Source organism: Aythya ferina, assembly GCF_964211825.1.
Source record: "Aythya ferina genome assembly, chromosome: 18".
Classification (NCBI taxonomy): domain Eukaryota; kingdom Metazoa; phylum Chordata; class Aves; order Anseriformes; family Anatidae; genus Aythya; species Aythya ferina.
The window spans coordinates 4,961,969-4,972,548 of NC_140317.1; the positions used below are offsets into that span (position 1 = coordinate 4,961,969).

General features: G+C 52.4%; 2 long non-coding RNA genes across 2 annotated transcripts; one reads left to right on the forward strand and one right to left on the reverse strand.

Moving 5' to 3' along the window:
* On the reverse strand, positions 1-8,161 carry LOC311420858. The gene is made up of 3 exons (XR_014684568.1): positions 7,091-8,161; positions 1,171-1,247; positions 1-1,037 (listed from the first exon to the last, which is right to left on the reverse strand). It is a non-coding gene; the product is annotated as an uncharacterized lncRNA (long non-coding RNA).
* LOC311420857 lies at positions 6,264-9,826 on the forward strand. The gene is made up of 5 exons (XR_014684567.1): positions 6,264-6,349; positions 7,044-7,150; positions 8,175-8,263; positions 8,993-9,064; positions 9,743-9,826. It is a non-coding gene; the product is annotated as an uncharacterized lncRNA (long non-coding RNA).
* The last annotated feature ends 754 nt before the right edge of the window (positions 9,827-10,580 follow it).

Here is a 10,580-nt window from a genome sequence, read left to right on the forward strand (position 1 = left end):
GTGCACTCGCCCGCCCACCGCCTTCAGCAGCGAGGCTGCTGGAGATGACAGCCGGGGGGAGAAAGGGAGAAAGGAGAGCGCTGGGGACGTGCAGGAGGAGACGGCTGAAGGCACAGCAACCTTCACACAACAGCAAGAGCACGGGGTCACCAGCAAAGCTGTGGCACACGTGGTGGTCGCCACTGCAGGAGGAAGGGCGCGTGAATCTCTTTGTCGGGCAGGTCTCCAAGAATTTGGGGGCTGCGTTGGGCTGGTGGAGCTTTGCTCGCAACCTGGCAGGAGCTGGGGCAGGGGGGAAGGCTGTCGAGAAGAGCTAGAGGTTTCTGCAGGATGTTTGGACTGAGCAAAGGCACGGAGCCGCGAGCATGAGACGTGCTGGGGAAGCAGGATGTGGGATAGAGAAAATGTTTACACAGGCGACCGTGGGCTAATCCACGGGAGGCTTCAGAGCCCATAAAAGCCAGCTGTAAGTGGATAGAGCACATTCTGTAGGAAGGCCGTGGTTTGAAACAATGCTAGCCTCCTGCTTTGATCTGTCCTGAAGAGAGCAGGCTCGGGGGCCTGAAAGGAGAGGAGGATTTGTAGATCCGTAAGTTCTGCTGGCACAGGCAGGGTGGGAAGGGGGGACTGCTCAGGATCTCTTCCCAGACAAGAAGCTGGGGACATTCAAACAGAAGTAACAAGAGCCAGGTAGAGGGCAAACAGAAGGAGGCTGGTCCCCCCACACACAGGAGGGATTGGGCGTTACGGGTCCACAGGGGCACTGGATGCATTCATGAAGAGTTGTTGAAGTCTCCATTCAGGAGAAAATCCACTGGTGGATGCTCAAAACTGACACCTGGAAAGAGCACACGGTGCTGGGCAGCCCTCGGTCTGATCGAGGCTCACTCCAGATGTGACCTGGGCACTGCCCTCACCAGAGGCTCTTACAGCAGGAGGAGTTGCACAGCTCTGGGACCGGCTGCCCTCTGCCATCCAGCGAGACCTCAGTTTGCCACCTTGGACACGGTCAGCCTTAGGCACTCAGCCTGCTTCCCCTGCAGAAGGGCAAGAAAAATGACCTCAAAGGACCTAAAACAACGTGACCTTTCCTCATTTAAACACGTTCTTCCCCAGTAAGCAATGAAACTAGCAGAGATGCTATTCCTAGAAGTACCCCTAAACAATTACCTGCTTCATCCAGCGTGCACAACGGGAAGCAAGAGGTGAGCCAGGGGTACAACATACACAAGTCTTCCTTCTGGAGGCTGAAAATGGAGAGGTGTTGGTGATTTGTGGTGTCCTCCAACACCACCACTCAACCTCGGGGCAGCTCATGCTAATCACGTGCACGAATCTGCCTGCTCACTCCGTGCATGCCTGGCATATTTCCTCTATCTAAGCACGATAGGTGAAATATTGCTCATATGACAGCACACTTTGCGTTGCTCGGCTGAGCAATCCAGGCAAAAAGAAACACTGCTTGTGATGGAAGAGGACCTGAGAGTTTCCTCATTAGTATTGCCTAGATGTTTTTACACCAGTTCACTCCCGTTGTGCTTCCCGTGCCTCTAATCTTGCAGGCTGACACAGAAAATAGAGAGGATCCAGCTCTTTGCTCAAAGCAAGGTCAGCTCCTGGCAGCTGCTTATCTGGCTTGGCCTTAAAGGTCTCCAGCGGTGGAAGCCTTGCTCCTGGTTTCACTCGCTTCAGAGTTGAAGTTTTTCCTACCGTCCTCGAGTGCCTTTGTGTAGCTGTACCCAGCTGGGTATGCTCTGAGGATATACGCTTTAAACAAACGCATTCATTGATGAAGGAGCTGGGTTCCTCCTGCTGCTGTTTCAACAAGACATCCATCTGGCCCCGGGACTGTCCCTGGGCTCAGAACAACGTGCTGCGTGCTCTGTTCTGAGCCCAGGAACAAAGCTGTGAGCACAGCCCGGGTAAGCTTTGACCACTGTCTGTGTGGGACATCAGATCTGGAATTAAACAGCCTTGTCTCCTTCCCCCAGTATGATCTTAAGCTCCATTCCCCATCACCGTTGCAGACAGCACCTTGGGACCAGGTTTGCTGCAACGTGTCCAAAACCCAGATGAAGAAAGGAGCAAGAAATGGGAGAAGCAGTGGAAGGAAGCACAAAACTCAGCCTTTACGTAGGTCCTGATTACAGCAGAGCATTTCTGAGGCCACTAAAATTCTCTTTAAGCATACAGGACGGGTTGTGGAGTGGGTTTGAGTTTCATTTAACATTCAACGGAGGCTTAAGGGCTTTGCTGCTGGGGGAAGGGAAGGATGCTTTGTTTGCAGCGTGCCCTGTCCTGTGTGGGAAGATGTTGCTCCTGTCTGCTCCCGAGCCTTCCTTGAAGTGCTTGGGACTGATCTGAAGCAGCAGGATTTGATCTGGGAGCTCATGGAAAGCTTAACACCGCTGATCCTTTTCCCTTACAAGCCCAGCACCTGAAATACCAGCGAGCACTCCCCAGCTGAACCCCAGGGGACCGTTCTTTGTGGACACAGCAGGGACCAGCATCGATCCCGTTACACCTCAGCTTCTCCTCGTGCTTCGCAGCTCCAGTCACGCAGGGGGCTGCTGCCTGCCAGCTGCAGTTAGCCGTGGGGGACTCGCTCCTTAATGCGCTCAAACACCCCGCTCGCTTCCCCTGGCCATATGTCGAAGACGCCAACCCCAGCAGGGTGGCTCTGAGGCTGACGCTTTGTTCCTCCAGGCGTTGCGGAGCCCTGGCTGCAGGGTGGGACGGGGAGAAGCGAGCTGCTATCAGTTCAGCATGGAGAGCTGCTCCCCAGGCAGACACGCAGGCAGCCAAGAGGGGAAAAGGGTGGGAAACAGGGAGGAGACCTCAGTTCAAGCGTGGGATCAAAGCCCAGCCGAAGTTGGAGGGGTTCTGTCATCGATTTCTGTTTAGTTTTCTTTCTTCCTTCCCCTTCTTGGTCACATATTCTGCCCCTTTTCCTGTGCTCTGATCTGGGGATAACCAAATACTCTACAACAGCGCTCAGACTTCTTTGCAGAGAGTGATGCTGTGGCTTCGCAAGACTGGAGAATGCTAAAACCTCCAGAGAACAGAAGGGTAAGGTCTTAATCTAGTGCAGGACCTACTGTAGGAAGTAATCCACTCCAGATGACCTGGTGGGAAGAAGCTGGGAGCAACCCCCCAATGATCCCACATAGCAGATCCCCGTGCCCTTTTAATCGCTTTCTTTACTTGCTCAAAAAAAAAAAAAAAAAAAATAGAACTCCTTTCAAAGAGGCTGGAGGAAGAAAACACCGTAACTAATGGAGAGCAGCCACAGGAAATCCATCAAAATTATGTCCAAATTGCCTTTGGGAGAAGCTTGGCAACCGCCTGAGGAAGCAGAGCGCATTGAGCCAGAACCACCCCGAGCAGGCTGCTCGCATCCCTGGGCAGGCTCCGAGCCACCCCCAGGTCCTGCTGAGCTTTGGGAGGCTTCGCCTTGCTGCAGCTCCACGACGAAGCTCGCCCCACGATGTGTGCAGCAGGAACGCCCTCTAAAGGGAAGAGCTGAGAAAACCTGACCGAGCCACGCAGGCAAAATTGGAGAGATTTAAGAAAAAGGGGCACGGGGGAGGCAATGACCACCTCCTCTCCCCATCCAGGGTCTTTGTTCTGCTTCCAGAGCAGGTTGGAAAGATGATTTATGCAATTTAGGCGCTGCAATCACGAATAAATCCAGCCAAGCTACTGCACGCTTAGCTAGCACCATTCACCTGAGCTTTTAGTTGAGTCAGTTCATTACTCGGCACCTTTATAAGAATAAGCAGCCAGTTACTCTGTGGTGTGAGCAGCTTCCACCCCAAAATCAAGATGGATTAAGACGGTTCTGTCCTTCCAGGATCCAAAGGCTGCACGAGGCAGGATTTTAGCTGCTTTATTTTAAACCTTGATGTCCCTTGGGGATTTAAAAGGCTAAATCTAGTTTGAGTTTTACGTATCTGCTTCTCTGGAAGGCTAAAAACAGGCAGGTTGCCAGCCACATCTTCATAGACGGCAAAAGCCATTGCAACACAGGCAGTGTTATTTACATCCATTCTCTATCATCACCTGCCCTCTTGCTCTCCCTTTCCACCAGGTCAAACACCCTGCAGCAGGCTCTTGCAGGACACAAGGGCCGGGAATCCAGCTCCCACAAGGGCAGGGCATGGGACTTGCTGTGAGCTGCTCCCTTCGTGGCCCTGTGCTCCCCACCAGGGCAGCCCACGAGGATTTTCACAGCTAGCAGAGGGCACAGAGGGCTGGGGAAGACCTTGCAGCCAGCTACCTACACTGGAAGCAGTTCATTTCTAACAATACATCGGTGTTTGTTTGCAAACTTCTTGCCCCTCTGTACAGGCGTGCTTCTCACAGCCTATTGACTTTGTAAGAGAGGCTTTCAGGAAGCAATGTGGCGTGTTTTGAAAAAGCAAAGAACTTGTCAGTCAGGTTAAATCCGTGCTCTGGGAAAAAAAAAAAAATCAGGTACTAAAATAGGAGCAAGGCCAGGAAGATCCAGGCACTAGAAATAAACACGACGCAGCGCTGCCTTTCCCTGGGAACTCAACCGCCTTGCCCGGAGAGGGGCCTCGCAGCCGTCCCCGGCCATCGGAGGGGATCGGAGGCAGAGCTCAGCCTCTGCTCCTGGGCAATGCGGCTCCTCAGGACAAGGTTGGGTGTTGTCTTCACAGACTCAGCAGCTCAGCAGCCAGATCAGACAGATCAGTTAGTCACCCAGCGTAATGCCAGCGTGGGAAGCTTACTGTGGCGCAGGGAACCAGGCACCTTTGTGTTCACAGAACACGTCTTTAGCCAAACACCCCCAGAAACTGGATCCCCCCACTTCAGGATCAACACCTGTTGTACATCAGGCTTTCATCCATGCTCATTTTTCTGCTTTCAGACTCAGATTTGTCTCATTTCCATTTCCAATAATGGACCTTTTCTCCACAAGGGTGCATAAAGCTTTGGGGCAAGAAAGCGGATACTGCTGATCCGCAGCTCCCCTCCTGGTTCTGCTTACACTCCATTACCGCTCGTGAACTAAACAGGATCCTGTAGATTTCGCGGCGGCTTTTAACAGCAGAAACTAATCATAGTACACACTGCAAGCACCGTGTATTCAAAGCACAGCACATACATTTACCAACTAATCTCTGACTAATCCCCAACCTCCAGCTAATTAGCCTTTTTGAAGTGTGCCCCTTCCTGCATGAGCTAATGCTTGTTCAGCCTTTTGAAGCATTTAGCGTGCTAACTACAATCACGTGCGCCTCCCTGGGCAGCGGCACACATGAAGAACCAAGAAAAGCAAACAGCGAGAAGCATGGAAATGCAAAAATCTCCATGCAAGGAGCCTGGGGCCCGGCTCTGAGCGATTCATGGAAGAACTCTACATCTCAAAGCAAATGAGTTATGAAGTAGGTATGTGGCTTATTTTGGAGCCGGGCGCATGCGGGATAGCTCCCAAAGGCATGCACACCCCAACACGGCAACCTGCCTTGGTTATATGCAGTAAAGAGTGAAATGTGCAGGAAGTATCCCAATATACCTATACATATGCATAACCTATCCCCAATTCATATTAAAATTAGTTCCAAGAAGTCACTTCTATGAAGTCCTTCTGTCTGTGCTTGCACAGTGTCTCCTAGCGGTGGTCCCTGGGGGTCATGGGGATGAAGGCTGATAACTCTTCTTCATCACCACCAGCTGACCCCCTGCCTTTGCACAGCCTCAGCTGCTCCTTGGCTCTTGTCCAAACCACAAGGTCGGTCTCAGCTGGTTTTTGGGACATTTTTGTCAGGAAACATCCTCTGTGAGACTCCTTGTTTCGGTTAATTTGCACAGCAGTAAGCAAAGACACTCAGCAACATCTATTTCTCATGCAATTAAGCAAGCCCCCATTCTTCCATCCCTGGCTTTAATAATGATTGTTTTAATTAGAAGTCATTAATGCGATTAAGCGAGCCCCCATCCTTCTATCCCCAGCTTCATGTGTTTCCACAGTGCCGCCTCAGCCACCCGCTGCCCCACCCTGCTCCAGGAGAGGCTGCAAAAGTGGCCTCTGGAGGAGCCAGGCCTCGCCCCAGTGCTACTTTATGCTCGTTTATGTCTTTATTTCTTTATTTTTCTCTTATAGACACCGCCTCAGGCCCGCCCCGGCTGCAGGGTGGAGCAAGGCCCGCCGCAGGGCCTGGGGCCCACCGCAGCCCCGGCCTCGCCCCCCCGGGGGGGGGCCAGGACTACACTTCCCAGGAGCCCCCGCGCCTCGCCCCTCCCATCCTCTCGCGAGACTTGGCAGGCGCGCGCGGGCCGCTCTCTCTTTCCCCGCGCCGACATGGCGGCCGCGCAGCGCTCGGTAAGTGGGGCCCGCCGCCATCGCCGCCCATCCGCGGGTGTGGCGGCTCCGAGGGGCTCGGGAACAGCACGGGCAGAAGCGGGAGGCGTTTGCGCGCCGCCGTGGCTGCCCATGGCCGTGCGGCGAGGCCTCCGCGTCTTGTGGGGGGCGTCGGATCGCGGCCCCCCCCCCCCCCCAATGGTGGGCCCGGCGCGTCATGGCGGCCGGCTGAAGGGGGAGGCAAGGCCGGGCCCTGTGCCCCTCACGGGGACCGGGCCGGCCCCAAAGTGCCGGGTTAAACCGTGTCCGGCTGCCCTGAGGCCCTCCCCGAGCGGGGGCTGCTACCCAGGGATTTAACGTGGGTATTTAATCCAGCAGCGGGCACGGCTCAGCACTGCTGGCCATACAGGCTTCGTGCAGCGAGGCTCGGCGGCCCGAGGCAGCGTTCCCCATCGCTGAGCTGCCCAGCAATGCAAAATGGAGCGTGCTGTGCCCGCCAGGTGTCGTTGGCACCCGGGGAAGGAGCTGGGAGCAGGCTCCAGGAGGCCTGGGCTGCAGCTGAGCTAGTGATGATTATGTTATCCCTGGCTGAAATCACGTTTTTCCCTGTGGAATCATGATTCTGAGGCTCAGCATTAAAGACAAAAAGATAAAAGGTCCGCGTAGATAATCCACGTTACATGGATTAACGCTCAGTATCCCTCCACTCTTCCAGGTGGCAGCAGGTTGTCGAGCAAGCATAAAAATGCACCTTGCACTCACCTTTCGGGGAAGCTGATTCTTCCACTCTGTTGGCAGCAGACCTGCACCATCAGCACATGGGTGAGAAACAGCAGCATTTAGCTCATCCTGCTTGAGTTTTCTCCTGTTGTTGGGCTGTGGATGTAAGACTTGTTCTGCTGTGTCAGATGATAGCCTTCTCAGGCTGCTGGGAGGAGGTATAAAAGCCTAATGGCTTGATTAGTGTAATTAAGCCAATCAAGGCTGTGGCTTTGTTGCAGCTGCCACCTGAGTGTGCAGCTCTTTGCTACCATGGAGCTCAAACTGAAAGGCAGCACGCAGTGAATGGGGATTTGAATGTTGTTGGTGCCCCGTGGAGCACCTGGTTGTCAACGTTGTCAAAGATGAGCAAGAGTAGAAGGGATTAGAAATTAGAGGGATTGAATGGCAGCCCATTACGGAGACACTTGACACAGCTCATCTCCGAAGTGTGTTTGTCAAAGGAGAAAACCTGGTGAAAGGATAATTGGTCTCTGTGCTAACCTGGAGGTGTACTGGGGTAGTTTTGTGCTTGCGTTGGGTGGCTGGGAGTAGGGAGGTGCAGCTCACGTACACCAAAAGGTCATCCCAAAAGGGGCACACACTAAAGAACCCTTCCTAGAAGGGATGTGGCTGATGGACATTGAGGGCATTTCTCAACTCCATGGGTGATTTACATCCCAAGTGAGTGCCTTACTCCTCTCTGCAAGGAGAGTTGTGGTAAGATGTTCCTGTGTGGTGGGGAAAAGTAGCACTGGCTGCTTGAAACAGCTTAAAAGGGTCTAAAGCACCGAAGTCTCAAAGCTAGTGTTTTTGTCTAAGCAAGGATTTAAATAGCACCCATCTCCCAGAGCTTGTCTCTCGAGTGAAACAGATCGAAAATGTGAAATATGCTCCCTGTCTCTGAGGGACGGGTTTCTGCTGTGCTAAGTTTGAGACAAAAATTGGCTCTCAGAAAGGAAACCTTCCTCTCTGATTCTTGCTGGGTGGCTTGGTGCTGTTTTTATAAGAGAGGGAGAAGAAACAAGGGGAGGACAAACTTCCCTCGAAGGATTGCTGCTAAATGTTCACTGCAACTTATATTTAGGAGGAAAACATGCTGTCAAATCCTGGGTTGTGTCTTCCCCCAAGGACAGCTTTGGCGAGAAGGCAGCTCTGAAGTCGGGCGTCGAACTGGTAAGAGAACCCTTGAGCACTGCGTGCTGCTCGTCTTACACCTCACACGCCAAGTCTGTGGGCAGCGTGACTCATCCGCTGACCAGAACACCTAATTTTTGAATGCTTCCCAGGAAGAACACAGGTCATAGACTCCCAGACGTGCCTGCATCTGGGCGTCTCCGCCCTTCAGTTCTGTAGAACTTGACTTCATGTAGCCAAGGACGGGGGAGAAACTGAGCCGGTGATGTGCTGTTATCCCTGTCTGACAACTCATCTGTGAGGGAAAAACTGTCCACTGAGGCTTACGTATTTCCCCTCAGCAGCCCTCCTGCGTCTTGCAAGGGCTAAAGTGACACAAATGACTCCGGGAAGGCAAAATCGGCGCCTGCCTGCTTTCCTCCTGCCCTTGTGATGCACGAGCACGCACAAAAACTTCTCCATGCGCCCGTCTGTCCTTCAGCAGCCGGCCCTCAGGAGCCCAGATGTGGCAAGGTCGTGCAGGGAGTACAATAAACGCAGGCTGCTCTTGTCAGAGCACAGTTTAGTTCTAGATCTGCGAATGGCTTTTAAGTCGCTTGTGCAAACGGTAAGGCACATTGAGAGGGCAGATAAGAAACGTGTTTTTATCTGACGCGATGTACAGTCACTGAACACACACTGTAACTGTGCTTTATCTGCAGGCAGCTGACAGCTGCGTTCTGCTGTAAGTTCCATGCTTTATTTAACAGAACCCGAATTTGTTTGCAGATCAATAATGGTCGGTGATGGGCTGAACCAGCAGGCTTGACAACAGTGGACTGCGTCCGTCCTTAAGTCCAGGTTAGTATACAAAGGGGGAGGGAACGTTACTACAGCCCGGCAGAGTGCTTGCTTTGCAAATACGGTTACCTTCCCCTGAAGTCACTGGGAAGAGCCCGTGGGGCTTCGGGCTTCCACAAAGCAAGGGGAAAAAAGGTGAAGGGGCAGCGTGATGGGAGAAGTAACAGCTGTCCGGTGTTTGGAGAACAGAGAGGGGCAGGAGTTTAAAGCAGGCATGCTAAGGGCAGTGACAGCATTGTTTTGCGGTGTCTCCCGGCACCAGCAGGAGGATCGTTCTGCAGAGGGTCTCACAACTGATAGCACTTCACTTGAAGTGATGTAAAACGGGCACCTGGGCATACTGCGGGCTCTGTCTCTGCTCAGTGGCTGTTACAGCTGTGTCACTGGTAAGATCCCAGTAAGACCAGAGGGGATTCAGGTGCTAGTGCTGGTGGCTTTGGGGGAGAAGCACATTTTAGAACCCTGAAGCCTTGGCTACGGAGAGGCTAGCTGTGTTACAAAGAGCAGGATCACATTCAGCATGCAGGCTTCTGCCAGCTGGATGCAGAATAAAGGCTGAGCTGTTGCTCATAAGAGCACTTCCCAGTCTTCTGAGATACGTACTCTTGATTAAATAATGCAAATCAGTGGAAACTTTTCATCTGACAGTTGCTTCTCTGACGCTGTCTTTTCTACTAGGACCTGCTCTGCAGCTGGCTGGAGGAAGGAGTGGTTCCCTGCAGTCTTCTGTTCCAGAATAAAACACAAAAGTATTGAAACTGGCTTGAGAGTTCAAGTTTTTTTTGTTTTGTTTTATTTTTTTTTGTAATGGGTATCTAATCAAACAAAGGATTTTGAGCAGATAGAAAGGATTTCAGGGTGAAATGCTTTCTGAAATCACAGAAACTGAGCTTGCCCTTCACAGCACTGCCTGCTTCTCCCCAGTACCTGATGAAGTCTTCAGGTTTGAGTGTCTTCTACAGGAAAATGCTGAAGAAATTCATGGTAACCGTGACAAAACTTTATGGAAAAGCTAGAACTGGTAAAAACACAGTTCTTGTCTGCTTAGAAGCTCAAAGAGAAGCGAGAGGCAGCAGTCCAACAATCAGGTTCCTTGATAAGGCCATAAAATGAGGGAGGGATGTTTAACTGCAGGGCTAGCCTGCACCAGCGGATAGAAAAACCTCCTTTTTTGGAACAGGAAAGGTGTGTGAGTGCGGCAGCTCCTGTGCACACAGCTCTACCCATGGAAGCTGGCTGGGAGCCCTGGCAGGATGCTTGACTATGACAGCATTCATCTTTAAAAAAAAAAAAAACACACTGCTTTTTGCCATGTGCGTCAGTGCCACCCATCGCTGTGATTACAGCCACATGGCTTGTGCTCATGCTTGGCCAGAGCTAGTTTGAGGAGGTTTTGGTGGCACATTACTGAGGCAGCACGGGAATCGGGCTCCTTCTTGTCCTGGAAGGGGTTCTGCCTACAGGAACAGGCCTAACAGGCTGCCTGGGTACCATTGTGAGGTGATTGACGTGCACA